Source organism: Antechinus flavipes, chromosome 3 (genome assembly GCF_016432865.1).
Source record: "Antechinus flavipes isolate AdamAnt ecotype Samford, QLD, Australia chromosome 3, AdamAnt_v2, whole genome shotgun sequence".
Lineage (NCBI taxonomy): Eukaryota > Metazoa > Chordata > Mammalia > Dasyuromorphia > Dasyuridae > Antechinus > Antechinus flavipes.
Window position 1 is genome coordinate 398,444,625 of NC_067400.1, and position 20,719 is coordinate 398,465,343.

Below are 20,719 nucleotides of genomic sequence, written 5' to 3' on the forward strand. Positions count from 1 at the left end.
TCTTCCTACCTTGGTAGCATCTTCTATGTATGTGTGTCTGTTTATATATTCTCTGCATTCACATATCTACCATGCTGACATAGATCATCCTGGTCTGTTGTAATAGTTTTGTAAAGTGATTTTCCTAAAACATAGACTTGACCATGTCACCTTTCCAATCTGCGCTTAATAAATGTTATGGAATATTATTGTTCATAAAAAACAATCAGCACGATGATTTCATAAAGGCCTGGAGAGACTTTACACAAACTGAGGCAAAGTGAAGTAAATAGAACCAAGAGAACATTGTACACAGCAATAGAATTATGTGAGATCAATTCTGTTGGATGTGGCTCTTTTCAACAGTGAGATAGATGATTTATGTCAATTCCATTACACTTGTGATGGAGAGAGCCATCTGTATCCAGAAAGAGGACTAAAGAGATTGAACAACATAGTATTCTCACTTTTTTTGTTGTTGTTTGCTTACTTTTTGTTTTCTTTCTCTTTTTTATCTGATTTTTCTTATCAGCATGATAATAATAAAAATATGGATAGAAGAAATGCACATGTTTAACACATATTGGATTACTTGCTCTCTAGGGGAGGAGATGGAAGGAAGAAAAGGAGAAAAAATTGGAACATAAGGTTTTTCAAGGTTGAATGCTGAAAACTACTTCTGCATGTATTATAAAATTAAAAAGCTATTAATAAATTTTTAATGTAATTGGGAAATAAATTAAATTCAATTTATAAATAAATGCAAATACAAAACAACATTTTAAAAAGTACAGTATCATTTACCCCAAGAAATAAGTGACTGTCTATAAAGAATTCATGGAAACGTAGGAAGATTGGAATGAACTGATGCAGTGTGAAATAAATAGAACAAAGAGAACAATGTAAATGACAACCACAATAACATAAAAGAAAACAACCTTGAAAGACATTCCAACCTTTCAGGATCAAATGAGATATCATTTTATCCTTAAAGTCTCCCTTCTTTCCTTCTGCCAGAAGTTTCTGAATTGAAGGAGAACATTCATATTTTAGAAGCATATCCTACTTAATGTCATTGATTCTTTAAAATCTTAGGCTATGATGGCAAAATGATACCATAGGAAATGTTTATTTAGTGTTACAATTATTTGTAAAACATTTTATTTATATATAATGAATTTATTTATAAACTATTTTAAGACTTGCAAAACACTTTCTTCGTAATACCCATTTGAGATAGGCAGTACATAACCCATTCTACAGATGAGGAAACAGACTCTGTAAGATGAAAATTTACCCATGGCTACATAACTAAATTGAGGCAAGATTCGACTTTAAGTCTCCTGATGCCAAATTCTAGTATTATTTCCATGATATTAATCAGTTTTTCATATATTTCCCTTTTCCTTAAAAAAAAAAAAACCTTCACTAGATTCTCTCTCTCCTCTGCAAAAAACTAACATCATTCTTTATCTCTCCTTTCCTACTGTTCTAAACTTCTGGAAAATAACTTCTGCACTAAATGATTCCAATACCTCTGTTCTTAATCATTTTCAACCCTCATTAATCTGGCTGTGGACCTTTTCACTCAAATGAAACTGCTCTCTCAGAAATTAACAATGATCTTTTAACTGACACATCTAATTGACTTTCTCAATCTCCAACCCTATAATTTTCAACAATGTTGATCACTGTCTTTACTTGGATACTTTTTCCTCTCCAGGTTTTTCTAACACTATTGTTTCTCATTAGTGTCTTCTCTGCCTAACCATTCCTCAGTACTGTTTATTACATATTTATTCAGATCTTATTTCTACTCATGGGTGTTCCTCAAGGCTCTGTCCTAGCTCCCTTATCTTTTCCATATCTCATTTGGTTAACTGATCAGCTCCCATGTGTTTAATGATGATTTCTATGCAAATGATTCCTAGATCTATTTACCCAGCTATAATCTCTCTCCTGAGTGCCCTCTCCCATCATCAAGTGTCTCTCAGAACATTTTATTATTTTTTAATAATAGCTTTTTATTTTCAAAATACATGTAAAGATAGTTTTCAACATTCATCCTTGCAAAATATTTTGTTTCAATTTTTTTCTCTCTTCCTTCTCCCACCTCCTTCCCTAGTCAGCAAGTTATCCAATATATGTTAAACATGTGCGATTGTTCTATATATATTTCCACATTTATCATGCTGCATAAGAAAAATCAGTTCAAAAAGAAAAAATGGAGGAAAACAATAAAAACTGATGAAAATACTGTGTTGTGATCCACATTGAGTCCCCATGTGCAAAACAGAACTATCTGTTTTTCCAAAATTCTCCCCCTATTCCCAGCCTTCCTATTACTGTCAAGGCCCACACTGCCATTCAATCAAGCTTAAACTTCACTTACCCCACAAATTCTATTTATTGCCAAATCTTATTCTTCCTACCTTGGTAGCATCTTCTATGTATGTGTGTCTGTTTATATATTCTCTGCATTCACATATCTACCATGCTAACATAGATCATCCTGGTCTGTTGTAATAGTTTTGTAAAGTGATTTTCCTAAAACATAGACTTGACCATGTCACCTTTCCAATCTGCGCTTAATAAATATCCCATTAGTTCTTGGATAAAATATAAAATGCTCAGTTGGCTATTTAAAGCCTTTTATAATCCTAGCTCTTTCCTATCTTTTTCAGTCTTCTTACATTTTACTCACTTCCAGACATTCTAAAATTCAGACACTGGCCTTCTTGCCCCTTCGTTTGTTGACTCAGTGACTTATTGGGGACTATCCTCCATGCCTGCCTGAAATACTCTTCTACTTTATTATAATTTTCTGACTTCCTTCATTCTTTCAAGACTAAGAGCAAATTCCACTTGTTTTAGGTCTTTACCAGCTCTTCTCTACCTAATGCCCCACTAGTATCTTCCCTCTGAAATTATTTTCCTGGAATATGAGTTCCTTGAAAACAGGAATTGTTTCTTGTCTCTTTTTGTATCTTCTGTGGTTAAGCATGTTCTTGGCTCAAAGTAAACATTTAATACATTCTTGATGACTAAAATGGAAAAATGCTGTTCTTGTTTAGTTTTCTCCAACTCTTCATAGTCCTATTCAGGACAATTTTGTCTTTTTTTTTTTTTTTTTTTTTTGGCAAATGCACTGTACATTTCCTTCTTCAATTCACTTTACAGTTGAGGAAGCCAAGGCAAATAGAATTAAGTAACTTGCACAAGGTCACACAGTTAGACACACAGATGTCTGAGGTCACATTTGAACCTCAGGTCTTTCTGACTCTGGCCACACCTTTTATCCAATAAACTACCTAGCTGCCATGGAAAAATGGCAGAATGAAATTTAGAATTTGAGATTGGAATTTGGTATTATTGCACCTTGCAATACATTTATTTTATTTCTCTTTGCTGTCCCATACCAGAATTTAAAGTTCTTTGTATCTTCCATAGATTTAAGGCACTTGGTAAATATTCCATAATTTTATTTTAAATGGCAAATAATTGGAAGTGGACTAGCTTGACAACTCTCTCACTTAAAAGGTCAATGGGAAGTTCTAAAAAAAAAAGTTATTACTGTTTTGGAGAATTCTCCTCCACCCTTTTTTAATCTCTCTTCACCCCCTCTCACATATACACAATTTATTATCTGATCTGACACCACCAGTTCTTCATTTCATTAGCAAAACAGCACAACACATGTACTCTTGATCTCCCACCAACCCAAATCTCGTGGTTGTCACAAACTATCTATAAAACTAAGAAGAACAGAGCTTCATTCAACCATTTCTCTGACTTAATTAATCTTCTCCCAACTGGATAACACAGAGTGCAAATGAGATAGAGATCTCTCCTCCATCCTCTTTTGAAATTAATGTGTATATTCTGAGATGGCACAGTTACACACACTAGTCCTCATTCTGAGGTGATTTCTTATAAATCAAAAATTTCCTTGAGGAAATAGATCCAAGATAAAGTGACACAGGCACTTCGCCTAGAGTCAGAATGTTCAAATCTGGCCTCAGATATTTGCTGTGTGTTACTTAACTCTATTTGCCTCAGTTTCTTCATCTATAAAATGGGCTGGAGAAAGGAATGGCAAACCACTCTAGTATTTTTGTCAAGGGAACCCTAAATGGGGTCCCAAAGAATCACACATGACTGCAACCTCTAAACAACAAGGTAGTCCTTCATTGTGACTTCTAAGGGATAAAAGTTTCTTGAATATGCAATTCTTGTAACAGAATTCTTATCTAGTAGCAGAATTCAATCAGCTTTCATTCACACATCTATTTAACCACATATACATGTATAAATATACACTCAGGGAAAGAAAAAGACAAATGAGATAAGAATAAAAGGAGTAGTCAGTCAATAAGACAGACAGAGGCAGAGATAAGCAGAAAGAGAGAGACAGAGACAGAGCAACAGGGAAGGGGAAAGGGAGACATAGAAGGGAGGGAAAAAGGGAGAGAATCTTCTCACTGTGATTGACATCTTTTCTGGCAGACTGTTAATCGGCTGAGCTGTGCTGATTCTGCAGAGTATTCCTGCAGAGCAGTGCTGATTCTGCAGCGTGGGTCACAATCTGTTGCATATCTTCTAAGAGCAGTGTCATCAGAATAGAGCTTGATGACTTTAGAAATTAAAAAGAAAGTCTATACTGGAGGAAGACACCCTGCCTCCTAACCCAAGATCACTAGGTATTAACTTTCTTTGACATAATCTTGAGCATAGAGATTGGGACAGAGAATGAACTGAACTATCATTGCATTGGTAAAGTGAATTCTTAGATGAGGAAGCATACTCTACCAATGCAGGTCAACTTCTTCTCTTAAAGACTCACCTAGGGACATCTTGAAATAGCTGCACTAAAACAAAAAACAAAACTGAAAAAAGAACTAGGACATAAAGCAATTCTAAGCTAAAAAGGATATTACAAGTTATTGAACCTAACCCTTCATTTTATAAATGAGGAAACTGAGACTAGAGAAGGGATATAACACACTCAAGCTCATATGGGTAATGAGTAGCAGAACCAGAATCCAAAAGCGAAATTTCTGACCTAGGTCCTACTCTCCTTCCAACATGTGACTCCACTTCTCCTCAAAGATATAGCTCCAATACTCTTCTGATTATCAGGCAAAGAATTAGTTGCCATTAATACTAACAATATGGACAACATTGAAAAAAGACAACATTGAAAAAATGTTTTAAGATTTTAGTATCTTAAGATAAAGATGACTAATAAACTAAATCAGGGATGCGAACTAATTCATTAAATATTAGATATAGATTACATCTAAGACAGGATATGATACAATAATGTTTGTGGTAGAAGACTCACTGGCACCAAAACTAATGTTCTACCCTAGACACACCTATGCCAGGTAGGTGGAACAGTGTGATAGACCATTTGAGTGAAGAGTGAAGAGATTAAATTCAAATCTGGCTTCAGACGTTTCCTATGTGATCTCAGACAAGAGATTTAATTTCCCCCTACCTCAGTTTATTCAACTGCAAAATAGAGATAATAATAGTACCCATTTTTCAGTTATCGTGAGGATAAAATGAAAAATATTTAAGCATTTAACCTAGTGCCTAACATGTAGTAGGTGCTTAATAAATTCATGGTTCCTTCTTTCTTTTCTGTGCTGCTGTCTTAATCCCCTTCTTCCAGAATTCATATCTGATATCTTAAAATAATGAATCAGACTAAAGTTGACTTTACTCTTGTAATAAAAAAGCGAAAGAAATCATGCCCAATGTGCTGGGGAGGAAGCATTTGGTCAGTTAATGTTTAATAAACATCTACTTGGAGTGCTTAGAATGCAAACAAAATAAAAAACCACACTTCCAAGAACTTGTAATCTAAGGGAGAGAGAACAAAGCACAGATACTGGGTGGTGTCCCACAGAGCCTGAAAGAAACAACTATTAAAAAACAACAACAACAATCAACCTTAGCTCTCAGGCTCAGAAGGATCAGAAATGAAAAAAGATGACAAGAATAGAAGATAAGAAACACTTCAAGCCAAGGGTTTTATGATTGGAGATCTATAAGCCACCTTCTGCCTGATAAGCAAAGAGGACTATTTATAATCCAGGTGGTAGACATTGGTGATTCATTCACCGTTCCCCCTATTGTGAGATGAATTATACCCCCTCTTATTTCTCACTCTTTTTGTTTTCCCACCGAACATAAAACTATAGAAAGCCAAACAGTCTGAAAACAAGTGGATGAGGAGGCTGAGAGGGCATCAAGACCTAGAGATTATCATCAATAAAAACAACTTTTGGAGGGGTCCTGTTAATTATGGGATCCAAATTGCAAGTATGATAGTGAGAGAATCACATTTCTTTTTTAAATCTTTGCTCTAAGTTTTTTTTTTTTAATTTTAACACTGAACTTTAAGTATGTTTACTCTTCATTCTATCTTTTTTTTTATTTATTCCACCCCCATTTTTTTTTAACCAAGACTATTTTTATATAGGTCCCTTCCTCATTTATCCTTCTCTTATAACAAAGAAAAACCAAAACTGTAGAGAATATTCTAGAGCCATGGCTATACTCTCTCTGGAAAGGAGGCTTTTATAATTTTTTTTTTTTTTACCATATATATCTATTGGTTCTGCTTGCTTCTTGAGATATCAGTTCATGTATCTTCCTACATATTTCTGATTTTCTTTAGCTTCTTAATTTCTGAGAGTCACATAATTTTCCATTATATTCATAAATCAAAATTAGTTCTTGCATTTCTTGATAAGTATTTGCTTTGTTTCTTGCTACCAAAAAAATGCTATTATTAATATAGTGGTATCTATTAGATCTTTCCTTATCTTCCCCACAACATAAGATTTATACTCTTTCTGTTATTGTTGGCTTGCATTTTTGTTTTTTCTTCTCAGGTTATTTTTACCTTCTTTCTAAATCCAATCTTTCTTGTGCAACAAGATAACTGTATAAATATGTATACATATATTGCATTTAACATATACTTTAACATATTTAATATGTATGGGACTACCTGCCACCTAGGGGAGAGAGTGGAAGGAAGGAGGGGAAAAGTTGAAAAAGAAGTTTTTGCAAGGGTCAATGTTGAAAAATTACCCATATATATGTTTTGTCAATAAAAAGCTATAAAAATAATAATAATAATAATAAAAACATTAAGCTTCAAAAAAAAAAAAGTCTTCCTTAGTGGTTTATGCTCAGTAGTAGAAATCTAAGTCAAGGGATTTGTATAGGTTGGTAAGTTTTCTTGCCTTATTTCCTAGATGTTCTCTATAAATCAGTTTCTCAATCTATAAAAAGAAGATGATAGCACTTATGTCCTAGAGTTGTTATAGGAATCAAATGAGGTAACTATAAGGCACTTAAAGTCATTGGCCCATAGTAATGTAGTATGTGCTATATAAATACAGAGTTATGCCAATTTAGTATAATTAGCATGCCAAACTTCTCACATTCCCTCCAACATCTGTCTTCAGATAGCATTATTAATTTAGAACTTTAATTGATCTGTACAGGCCTTTTAGAATAACCCTTCATTTACATGTGAGCAAATACTCTCAGATAGGTTAATTGACTCCGTTAAGCATACAAGTGGCAAATAAGAGAGCTGAGATTCAACCAGATCTGTGCCTAGCATAAACTGCAACATGTTGATCAGCTTTTATCATCTTTGCCATTTAGATGATTGTAGAATTTTGTTTTTTTACCGTACTGCCAAATATCAAACTTGCTATGAGGCAAAATTTGATCACAATAACTTAAATTAGCCTCAAATGTGTTTACTTAAATTGTTATTGTAGAAAGCCAGTCAAAATCAAAATGCAAATAACTTTTTAAAAGCAGAACTGAAAAAAATAGCTTATCTTCTATTTAATTTAGCATAAGCTGTTCAGAAGATAACTCAAAGAGGCATTTCACATCCTTGGAGGGGGAAACTTATGGGTAAATAACAGTTAAGGGGAGAAAATGAAAGTTTTATTACATAATCCTCCAATTTATAAATATTCATATTCTTTATTATAGAATAACAGAATTTCAAAGCTTAAGCAGACTTTAGCTGTTTACTAAGTCTAGTTCTCTCATTTTAAAGAAGAATCTGAGGTCCATAAGAATAAAATGAATTAATAGCAGACCCATATCAGAATTACTGATTTCCAATGTGACATCCATTCTACTGTATTACGTTGTCATATTTGACAGAAACAGTGATAATAAAACTTAAAATAAATCTATTTGACAGGATATGACATGACATTTGACATGACAAAAGGGTAATAATAATCACATTGAAGAATTTTCCTTAAAAACTTTTTTTTAACACTTTTTCCTAAGTCTGTTAAATGTCATGAATTGCAAATAATTCACATGGAAAGCATTAGATCCAAAGCTGTCATTCTCACACTGTGACAGGAAATAGAATTATGTGAGCCAGAACTCAGATGCTTGATAAAAGACTACTATCCTCAAGAACCCAAATCTCCCATGAATTAGATGCAATCTACTTCAAGGCATCTAAAACACCCGCACTCAACATAAGTTTTTTGGGGAAAATGGTGACATTAAAATGATTCAATGAACAATAAATAGAGATGTATCTCCCAAAACATTTCATAATCGACCTCAGATAAAACATCGAAGCTTTAGTTTTGCTGTAAGCCAAACCAACAAAGCCCCTCACCACTCCTTAATTTCTAATTTTGACATAATATCTGGAATTAATCCCTGGAGACCAGCTCTGGTTAACACATTTCCCTACCTTTTCCATTACTTCCTCCCTCTTTTCTTCTTTCCCCATACATACTATACAAATAACTTCAATTTTCATCTACCCACCATCTCATAGGCTTAGTTCATGCCATTAACTGTATCTCATTCACCTCTGCTTCCATAGAACTGGTCTAAGAGCACCCCAAACGATTTGCCTCATTTTCTATGTTGCCAGAACCAACAACAATATATGATGAGCACAAGAAAATTTTCCCATTCACTTAATCATTTAGAAATGAGCTTTAATCCTAAAATAAACAATTTTTAAATTGGCTGGACAATCTTTTTATTTAAAACAAAAGCTCTAGAAGTCAATTAACATCATATTTAATGTTTTAAGTATTGAATTTAAACTTACCATGTGGCTTCTAATCATATGAGTCAATCAACCAAGTCAAAAAAAAAGGTTAAAATTCCTTAAAGATCTAACTGTATTGGAAAAATGTGAGATGATTCCTTTCATTATAAATGAAATATTGTAAGAAGGACAAAGGAATGTCAGCTGAGAGAACAGGAACTTTTTTTCCTTTCTGGGTAACAAGTACTTTCTTCAATTTCCAGGCAATGTATACACATCCCAGGGTTCCTGTAAGAGTTGAAAGGGCAAATGAAGAGAATTATTCCCAGCTGAGGACAAACTTAGGAGTTACAGGCCACATGTTGGGAGATTGGGGTAAAATAGGAAGGACAAAGACATGTATAGTCTCTACTTAGGGACAGGCAGGAAGTAAAAAAAAAAAAAAAATGATTTTCCCAGACTCTGATGATAGAATGGATCCTTCCCCAGAGAAAAAGAGAACAAGCAGAGAGGTACTGGGAGCTATCTAAGTGTCTCGTGTAGGCCTTACAACTAAAGGGCTGAAAATGTGTTGATTAGGCCCTGAAATATATTGGCCAAGGCAATCTCATAAAAGAATAATATCCTCTCCCTTCCTCACCTCCATCAAAAAGCAGTTTAGATAGCAGATGGCAGATATGGGGGATAGCCACTATAGCTTAGTAGAGAAACATGACAGCTGAGGAAGTAGAGTTAAGTGACAATGACATTAGGAGCTCCAGGGACACATCAAGGGAGCTGTAGGAGGCAAAGTCAAGGAAAATATCCAGATGCCTGAGTAGTAGTGCCTTGAGTAGTATTCTAACAATAATGAAACCCTTGCTTCTTCTTCTTGTTATTCAGTCAATTCAGTTAACTCTGACTCTTCCTGACCCCATTTGGGGTTTTCTTGGCAGAGACAACAGAGAGTTTTTCTTCTCCAACTCATTTTACAGATGAAACAACTGAGAAAAACAGGATTAAATGATTTGTTCAGGGTCACATGAATCTTTCTGACTCCAAGCCCAGTACTCTAGACACTATGCCACCTACTTGCCCCATTATTTAATTTTTTATGTTCTAATTAAATGATTTTCTATTTTAAGAATCTGGTCTGGTTGTTGTTAGATAATACACCAGATTTGGCTTAGATCCACAGTGGGATAATCATGATTACTCATGATGCCCTGCTCTGAAACTGAGATATTAAGTAATCTTAAAATCTAGGGGAATGAAGTGTCATATTGCAGACAAACACATTCTTGTTATTCCTGGGTAAATATATAGCTCTTTTTATCCCTCTATTCCCAATATGCACAGAAGCCACTAGAGATTATAGTGATTTTCCCCCTATTTTTTCCTTATTAATTCTCTGGTCATAGATATCTTGAAATGTTAGTGGGTAGTGGTCTGGAAAGAAGAAAAAGCTAGTATGGTTGAAAACAAGAAGTACAACACAAAAGAAAGTAATATACTCCTGATTGTGAAACACATTCCTATGAGGTAAAAGAGTCATCAGAATTATGGTGTAAAGGAGATACCTGGATTATAATCTAGATTGGCCCCTCGACTTGGTTTGACAGAGTTTCTAGTTGAGAGAAAAGGATCTCTGAAAGCTTCATTTCTGAAAGATTCTATCAAGTTTATTATGAAAATATGAGTTCATTATTCCAAAATTGTTGATATATTAAAGAATAATTTGAGGACAATACATCTGTGTCCACAAAAAAAAAAAAAAAAAAGAGAATGTTGAAGATTCCACTTTATATACCACTTTATAACTCATAAACTGCAACACTTCCGATACCCACTTCACTTTCACAAGCAAACTTCAGGTCTTTTTCAAGATTATATATCTTCTGGTGCAATAGGAGATAGGGGCAGAGGAGACCTGATCCACACTCACAAATTCTAACTTCATATCTTGGGACATGAGGGAATAATATCTAAGAGAAAAGAAGAAATTCCCCCAAAGTATTTGCAAGTTATTAAGTTAGTTTAAAACAAGTAAAATTATCCATTCAGTATAATTATATATACTAACATTCATTGTTATTTTAGTTCCATATTTTAGTGGATATAGGAATTCATGAATATGGGTAATCTTTCCAATGGGACAAATTATAAACTAACACATCATTCTATGTGATATTTGTCCACAACCTTCAAAATCTCTCCATAGAGGGATCACAGGGCAATTATTGATAATTCATTTTCAGTATCTGTAGAAGCTCTAGGTATAGGTGATGGACCAGATGTATATAATGTGTACCTATTGCATTTCACAAACTATACAGTAGGCATGCTACTTCCTCTTCAGTTTAATTTTCCTATATTGAACATAAGCTAAAATCTTTTGAGAAAATATGAACTTCATCTAGGAATGGAGACTCTATACTGTTCCAAAGCTTGATGCCATCAGAAAAATATCATCTGCAAATAGAAGCACTTGGAAGACCTTACCACCTATAGCAATTCCCACTCCCATGTGGATTTTGATCTAGATAGCTTCCATGGTAGTATCAGTTGCCTCTGACAAGCATTAATCCCTAAATATTTAAGAGCTTATATTACATGCCAAGCATTGTGCTAAGCATGAAAAAAAAACAAAAAGGAGGCAAAAGATACGTTGTTATCTTAAGAGGTTTACAATCTAATGGAAGAGATAATATGCAAACATATATTCAAAAGAAAGTATATACAGGATAAACAGAAAATAAATGAGAGGGAAGGTTCTAGAATTAAGAGAGGTTGGAAAAGCTTACTGTAGAAAAATCTAGACTCATTTTAAGGATGGGGATCAGTCAGAGAAAATGCCAGGTCAAAAGAGAATATCTTGTTTTTGAGAGGCTGTGTCACTATAGCAGGAAGTAAGGGATAAAAAACTGAAAAAGTAGGAGGGCAATAGGTTAAAAAGGGCTTTGAATGCCAAATAGATCATTTTGTATTTTTTCTGGATGCAATAAGGAAACACTGGATTTTACTGAGGGACCAGGTGAGATTGGCAGGGAATTAATAAGTTAGACCTTATTAGATCTGTGCTTTAGGAAAATCACTTTTGTGGCTGAATGGAACATAGATTGGAAACAGGCAGACCCAGTGTCAATTTATTGCAATAATTCAAGCATGAGGTGATGAAGGTTTACACTAGAATGGTATTGGGAGAGAAGGGTGTATATTCCAAAGATGTTGTAAAGGTAAAATCAAAGAGCCTTGAAAACAGATTGGATTTGAGGAAGGGGGGAAGGAAAAAGTTAATGAGAAGGAGATATGTAAAAAATTTAATTCCTCACTTAATTAATATTAAAATCAGAAAGTCAAACAACATTATCTCAGTGGTTACTATTTTTAATTTAAAAATTGTATTTATGTACTTTATTTTTTATATTATAAGCATTTATAGTTTCCTTCCAAATCCCTTGCTCTTTGAGAAGTCTTGTAACAAAATGCAACAGCTCAATAAAACCCTTAACAGTACACTTAAAGTATACAATTTATTTTCCTTTAATAGTAGTTCAATTGAGTTTTTCCAAGGCTCTTTAAAACCATATTATTTTCTCATTTTTACAGTACCTATTTTTTTAATACCACAAAAAGAACTGCTACAAATATTTTATGTATAAAATTACTTTCCAGAATAGTAGATGGAACCTATGATGATAGGCCCATCAACAATTATCATTGTGTTTCTTTTCCCATAGTTATTCAAACTTTTTCCTTCTTTTTTTTTTTTTTTTGGGTCATCTTTGCCAATCTGATGACGTGTGAGATAGAATCTTAAAAACTGCTTTAATTTGCTTTTTTTTTTTTTAGTAGTAGAGATTTGGAGCATTTTTTATATGTTTACAGATAGCTGGGATTTCTCCCCTTAAGAACTGCCTGTTGATATCTGTTATGGGCCAGAACTCTGTATTTGAAACAAGGATTCTTACAAGGTGTTAAGTCAGTGGAATTGGGGACTTCTGGCCAAAATGGCGGAGAGGAGGCACACAGCAGCATAAGCTCTTGTTTTCTCTCAGAATTCATTTCACGACAAGTCTCTGAATTAATGCTTGACTGAAAAAAAAAAAAAAAAACCCACAAATAGTACCAGGAGAAGACATCCTTGAAATTTGCCAGGAAAGGTCTGTTTTTGCTCGAGGGTAGGAACGGTTTTAGATTGGGGGCAGGCTGAGGGCAGGAAGCGACAGTGAGAGCCCAGCAGGCAGCTCACAGCCAAGCAGACGGGAGCGGGCTGGGGTGTGATCTCAGCCATCTCTGTGAGGAGAGCTTTGCTACAGGATTGGATACTTTGCCCTGGCAGCAAGTCAGTAGCCCAGCAGAGAAGCTAAAACAAACAACAAGAATCAGTCAAGCAAAACCAAAAAAATCAAACAATGGAAAAAAATGTGAAATACCTTCTTGAGAAAACAACAGACCTGGAAAATAGATCCAGGAGAGACAATCTGAGAATTATTGGACTCCCAGAAAAATATGATGAAAAAAAGAGCCTGGACACTATTTTCCAGGAAATTATCAAAGAGAACTAACCAGAAGTCATAGAAACAGAGGGTAAAATAGACACTGAAAGAAATCCTCGATCACCTACTGAAAGGGATCCTAAAATCAAAATACCAAGAAATATAGTGACCAAATGCCAGAACCCTCAGATGAAGGAAAAAAAAAATAGGGCAAAAGGCTAGAAAAACCCAATTCAAATATAGAGGAGCCACAATAAGGATTACCCAGGATCTAGCAGCATCCACATTAAAAGATCGAAGGTCCTGGAACAGGGTATTCCAAAAGGCTAAAGAGCTCAGTATGCAACCAAAATAACTTACCCAGCCAGAATGAGCATCTTTTTCCAGGGAAAAAATTCAATGAAATAAGCAAATTTCACCTATTTTTGATGAAAAAACCAGAACTTAACAAAAAGTTTGATCTACAAATATAGAACTCAAGAGAAACCTAAAAAGGTAAAAAGAAATCTTGGGAACTATATTTCAGCTATAAAGATGCATAAAGAATACACATATACCTTGTTCTAGAAACTAGAGGTGGAAAGGACATTGTACCTGGGAAAGGGTAAAGTGGGGGTACTACATCTCACGAAGAGGCAAAGGAAACTTATTATATCTGAGAGAAAGAATGGAGAGGGATGAATATAGTAAGTATCTTACTGCCTTCAGAATTGGCTTTAAGAGAAAAATTTTAGACATATTCAATTTATGGTGAAACTTCTCCCACCTCATTGAAAAATGGGAAGGGAAAAGTGAAAAGGGAAGGAATAAGCGGAAGGGAATACGGAAACTATGAGGAAAAGGAGTAAGATAAGGGGAGGAATTCTAATGTGGGGGGAGGGATACTAAAAAGGAAGGGTTGTGAGAAGCAAGTGGTGCTCACAAGTTTAATACTAGGGAGGGAAATAAGGGGGAAAGAAGGGAAAAATACACAAACAGGGGTTAACAAGATGGCAAGTAATGCAGAATTGGTCATTTTAACCATAAATGTGAACGGGGTAAACTCCCCCATAAAGAGGAAGTGGTTACCAGAATGGATTAAAAGCCAGAATCCTACAATATGTTGTTTACAGGAAACACACCTGAAGCAGGGAGATACATGCAGAGTAAATGTAAAAGGTTAGAGCAGAATCTGCTATGCTTCAAGTGAAATCAAAAAAGCAGGGGTAGCCATCCTGATCTCAGATCAAGCAAAAGCAAAAATTGATCTAATTAAAAGGGATAAGGAAGGGCACTATATCTTACTAAAGGGTAGCATAGATAATGAAGCAATATCAATATTAAACATATATGCACCAAGTGGTGGAGCATCTAAATTCTTAAAAGAGAAATTAAGAGAGCTGCAAGAAGAAATAGACAGCAAAACTATAATAGTAGGAGATTTCAACCTTGCACTCTCAGAATTAGATAAATCAAACCACAAAATAAATAAGAAAGAAGTCAAAGAGGTAAATAGAATATTAGAAAAGTTAGATAGGATAGATCTCTAGAGAAAACAAAATGGAGACAGAAAGGAGTACACTTTCTTTTCAGCAGTTCATGGAACCTATACAAAAATTGACCATATATTAGGACATAAAAACCTCAAATTCAAATGCAGTAAGGCAAAAATAGGAAATGCATCCTTTTCAGACCACAATGCAATGAAAATTACATTTCATAAAAAGCCAAAGGAAAATAGACCAAAAAAAAAAAAATTGGAAAATAAATAAATTAGAGGAATATAGGATAGTTTATCTCTCAGACTTGTGGAGGAGGAAGAAATTTGTGACCAAAGATGAACTAGAGACCATTACCGATCACAAAATAGAAAATTTTGATTACATCAATGTAAAAAGCCTTTGTACAAACAAAACTAATGCAAACAAGATTAGAAGGGAAGCAACAAAATGGGAAAACATCTTCACAGTTAAAGGTTCTGATAAAGACCTCATTTCCAAAATATATAGAGAATTGACTCTAATTTATAAGAAATCAAGCCATTCTCCAATTGATAAATGGTCAAAGGATATGAACAATTTTCAGATGATGAAATTGAAACTATTTCCACTCATATGACAGAGTGTTCCAAATCACTATTGATCAGAGAAATGCAAATTAAGACAACTCTGAGATACCACTACACACCTGTCAGATTGGCTAAGATGACAGGAAAAAATAATGATGAATGTTGGCGGGGATGCGGGAAAACTGGGACACTGATACATTGTTGGTGGAGTTGTGAATGAATCCAACCATTCTGGAGAGCAATCTGGAATTATGCCCAAAAAGTTATCAAACTGCATACCCTGTGATCCAGCAGTTCTACTACTGGGCTTATACCCCAAAGAGATACTAAAGAAGGGAAAGGGACCTGTATGTGCCAAAATGTTTGTGGCAGCCCTGTTTGTAGTGGCTAGAAACTGGAAAATGAATGGATGCCCATCAATTGGAGAATGGTTGGGTAAATTGTGGTATATGAATGTTATGGAATATTATTATTCTGTAAGAAATGACCATCAGGATGAATACAGAGAGGCTTGGAGAGACTTACATGAACTGATGCTAAGTGAAATGAGCAGAACCAGGAAATTATTATATACTTCAACAACGATACTGTATGATGATGTATTCTGATGGAAGTGGATTTCTTTGACAAAGAGAAGATCCAACTCAGTTTCAATTGATCAATGATGAACAGAAACAGCTGCACCCAAAGAAAGAACACTGGGAAATGAATGTAAATTGTTTGCATTTTTGTTTTTCTTCCCAGGTCATTTCTACCTTCTGGATCCAATTCTCCCTGTGCAACAAGAGAACTGTTCAGTTCTGCACACGTATATTGTATCTAGGATATACTGCGACCTATTTAACATGTATAGGATTTCTTGCCATCTTGGGAAGGGGTTGGAGGGAGGGAGGGGAACAGAAGTGAGTGCAAGGGATAATGTGGTGATCTTCTTCCCAAATGCAGTTAACCTAATTCCCTTCTATTTACCAAATTTGGGATTTCTCCTCATCATCTTGTAATTACATTGGAGTTGTTTGCATTGGATATTGTCTTGTTGTCTTAAAAGGCCTGTATTCTTCCCAACTGTAATCCTGATTGCTTTTCTGTTGGTTGATGACATCAGAGTCCTGAATTTCTAAAGTCTCTCTGGGTGTAACCTCAGATGCTATCATGCCCCACCTGTCCTTTGATTGATACTTTGGAGCTGGGCCCTGCCTCTCATTTCTCTGGGTCATCCTACATTCAGAGGCCCAGTGAAAGCCTTGGTTACATTCTGGACATAGGGTTTTGGGTTTTCTCTCATCCTGTCTTCTCACTCTATCTCCATTTCTACAACGAGCTCTCAAATGTCCAACTTTTCCACACTGAAAACATAGACGAATTTCTCTAGAATTCCTTTGCCAAGAAGGACCTTGTCTTTCCATGTTCATCATAGTTTGGATATAATAAGCATTTGTGCCCACTGTGACACAGCGTCTTATGATCACCTCTAAAGGAGCATCTTTGTCTAGCCCCCATATAATTCTTTTGCAAACCTCATTGGCATTTTCCTTAGCCAAATGTCTAGTCATTTTTTCTGTTGCTGCATTGTCTCCAATGGTTCTTATTACAGCTATTTGCAAACGTCCCACAAAATCTGCAAAAGGTTCGTTGGGACCTTGCTCTATTTTTGTGAAAGCATTATTTCCATCTTTCTGTCCAGGGAGAGAACTCCAAGCTTTTATTACAGCCATAGAAATTTGCTCATACACTGTTATGGGATAATAAATCTGTTCTGAACTCTCTGCATACTGACCTTGACCAGCTAGTTGGTCAAAAGTGATTTGTCCAATAGCTCCTGTTTGTCTGTTGCGTTGGGCTTGAATCCTACATAATTCATGAAACTCCGAAAGCCACAATAAATTTTGTCCAGGTTCTAGACATGTTCTGGCTATGGATTTCCAGTCATTCGGGATTAAGATTTCATAAGACAAATTATCCAGTAACATCTTCACATAAGATGATGTAGCCCCATAAAGAGTGCAACCCTTTTTCAAATCTTTAATTTTTTCCAAATTAAAAGGAGTGTATTTTCTCTCTTTTTGACCTGAAGAGTCGATCTTTTCAATCACAGGATATGCATTTATAAAATCAGATATATCTTCTCCTTCATTTTTTGCCTTAATTAATGCTTTTTCTAATCTTGTCAAATTCTGCTTTACAGGAGAAGCTGACTGTGTTTCTGCCTCTCTTCCCCCCCTTTCTTCCTCTACCCATGAAGGGTTAATTGAGGGGGGAGGGTCATGAGATATAGAATCACCTAATTCCTCCTGCTGTGAAGTATCATACTCAGAATTGTACTTAACTCCATTCTTATCTGATTCTTGCTCCTTTTTACCTGGTATAGTTGATGCCTCTCCCTGTTGCTGTTTCTTCTTTTTCCTTATTTTAATACTTATAAAATTTCCTAAAGCTAGTTGTATTAAATTATATGTATTTGGAAATTTGGATTAGTAATTTGGAATTTGTATTAAATTATATGTCTTTGGAAATTGAGTTAGGCCCATTTTTATTACAGAATTGACAAAGATCCTCTCCTACCAATTTCCATTCATTTAAATCTAATTCCTTTTCCAGAGAGAAACAAGGACATATGTCCTTTACAGTTTGTAAAAGTTCAGTGATTTGCTGTAAACTTATAATTAGACCTTGGCTTTCCATAACTTTGACAATGCTCTCTAAACATTTTCCTTGAACAGAAACAGAAGGCTGTTTTCTAAATATCTGTCCCATCATAGCTGAAATTCTACTTTAACTCTTTTAACAAAATTTCTTTGTTGCACTCACCCTAATTTCTGGGTTGAAGAGTCTTTTCCACTGGATCAAGAGCAGATGCTTTTCCACTGGATCAGGATCTGAATCAGTCCCACGTTCAGGGCGCCAAAATGTGGTGATCTTCTTCCCAAATGCAATTAACCTAATTCCCTTCTATTTACCAAATTTGGGATTTCTCCTCATCATCTGGTAATTACATTGGAGTTGTTTGTATTGGATATTGTCTTGTTGTCTTAAAAGGCCTGTATTCTTCCCAACTGTAATCCTGATTCATTCACTTCATCTCACATCACTGTTGTGGCAGGGCTCTCCTCCTTCTCTTCTCCACTGAAACCAAGATTCTGGGAGGCCTCCAAAAAAGCTAGCCTGAGCCTAATAAAGGAGACAAGATTGTGAAGGAGATAATAAAGGATTTGGACTTTAATATCTGTCTATTCTTTTAGTGATTACTGAACTGAAATGAAGGCTGCTCTGAGACCTCCAGAGAACCAACAAGAACACTACAAATATCCTTAGACCATTTTCAATTGGGAAATGGCTCTTATTATAAACTTGAATTAATTACTAATATGTTTTGGAAATAAGACCTTTTCTCAAGGAAAAAAAAATCTATAAGGATTATTTTTCTCTTCATTAATTGTTTCCCTTTTAATTTTTGGTTTTATTGGATTTGTTTGTGGAAAAATTATATAATGAAAATTATCTACTTTATCTTCTATAATTTTCTCTATCACTTATTTGGCTATGAAATTTTCTCTTATCCATAGATCTGACAGGTATTTTTCCCCAGTTTTCTAATAACCTTTTATATTTAGATTTTATATATATATTCATTTGGAGTTTATTTTAATATAAAGTGAGATAATGTTGGTCTAAATTTAGTTTCTTTTTTGTCTCTATCTAATGTAGTTACAATTTTCAAAGAACGTTATTTTTTTAAGTCACTAAAGTGATATTCTATTAAACAGATCAAATGTATGTTTGTTTTTGTATTAAATGCATGTTATATGAAAAGCACATTCATAAAATAAATGAAAACTCCACAAAATTCTTATCTTCAAGGTTTATATTCATCAAGAAGGATGTTCCTAAGTAAGTTCTGCCTTATTTAAGAGCCCCTTTTAACTCCATTAAATCTTTTTGGAAAAAATTCAAGAAAGACATACCTTATGCTGAATTCTGCAATCTCACAAAAAAATGTTTTAACAATAAATGGAGTTAGAAGAGCGTTAAAGAGAAATATTTTCTCTGAGAATCCTAAATTTATGCCCAAGTTTTGGGGGTTTTGCATACTAAATTATAATTTGCATCCTGGCTTTGCAAATAAGCATGATTCCAGTTTCACAATTTGGTATTCAGGCATATGGATGGGAGGAAACTAGAGGAAAAAGCAAATTCTGATTCTAATTTTCCTAAAAAGTGAAGCTGCAATACACACTAATTTCATCTCCCTTCATACAAATTGAGAACTAAATTTGAGTCCTGATTCCTAGCTCTAAAAACCAACATGATTGGTCAACTAGACTTTAAAAATCTAGGTAGCAATAAAAGTGATTTCTCCAGTTCTAATCAATCAATCAATGAAAAAAACAGGCATTGTTTAAAGACAAAAAATTTAAAAGCCCTGCCTCCAAAGGATTTACTTCTATCAAGGAGAAAAAAATACATATGTATAATATGCAACATTTTTGCATGGATTTTCCAGATTAGAGGGGTATTGCATCCTTAAATCTCTGCAATGTGGAAGGAATAACTGTACTAGTTTAATAGGGTAAAAAACTTTCTGAATCTGATTTTTCTTGTACAACAAGAAAACTGTACAGATCTGTACACATATATTGTATTTAAAATATACTTTAACATGTTTAACATGTATGAAACTGCCTGCCATCTAAGGAAGGGGATGAAGGGAGGGAAGGGAAAAGTTGGAACAGAAGTGAGTGCAAGGGACAATGTTGAAAAATTACCCATACATATGTTCTGTCAATAAAAAGTTATTAAAAAATAGGGTAAAAAATATTATCAATAACCAAGGCTTTTCAAATGATCTTTTAAAATGTCCTATGAAAATCAAGTGAAAAGTTAATCAATAAAGCAATCAACAAACACCTAGAAGAGCCTACTAGACAGACACTGTACTAGACATGATAGATGCAAGATTCAAACAAACCAGTTCCTTCCCTCAAGAAATTTACTTTCTTCTTGGGAAAGGGGAAGGGGAAAAGGATATAATATATTTGCAGATTAGAAAAATATACAGAATAGATACAAAATAAATACAAGTGATGGAAATAATATTACCAATAAATGGAAATAAATCAGAAAATGGTCTCTTGAAGGAAA

General features: G+C 34.5%; 1 protein-coding gene across 10 annotated transcripts in view; it reads right to left on the minus strand.

The window, feature by feature from the left end:
• The window catches only part of GULP1 (GULP PTB domain containing engulfment adaptor 1), a 409,533-nt gene that overhangs the window by 335,936 nt on the left and 52,878 nt on the right, over window positions 1-20,719 (minus strand). For 2 of the 10 annotated variants that reach the window (XM_051986045.1, XM_051986047.1), the window contains exon 2: window positions 18,389-18,748. The exons of the other annotated variants lie outside the window; for them this stretch is intronic. The gene's annotated coding sequence lies outside the window, so the exon portion shown is untranslated. The remainder of the gene's footprint in view (window positions 1-18,388; window positions 18,749-20,719) is intronic. 10 annotated transcript variants of the gene reach the window in all.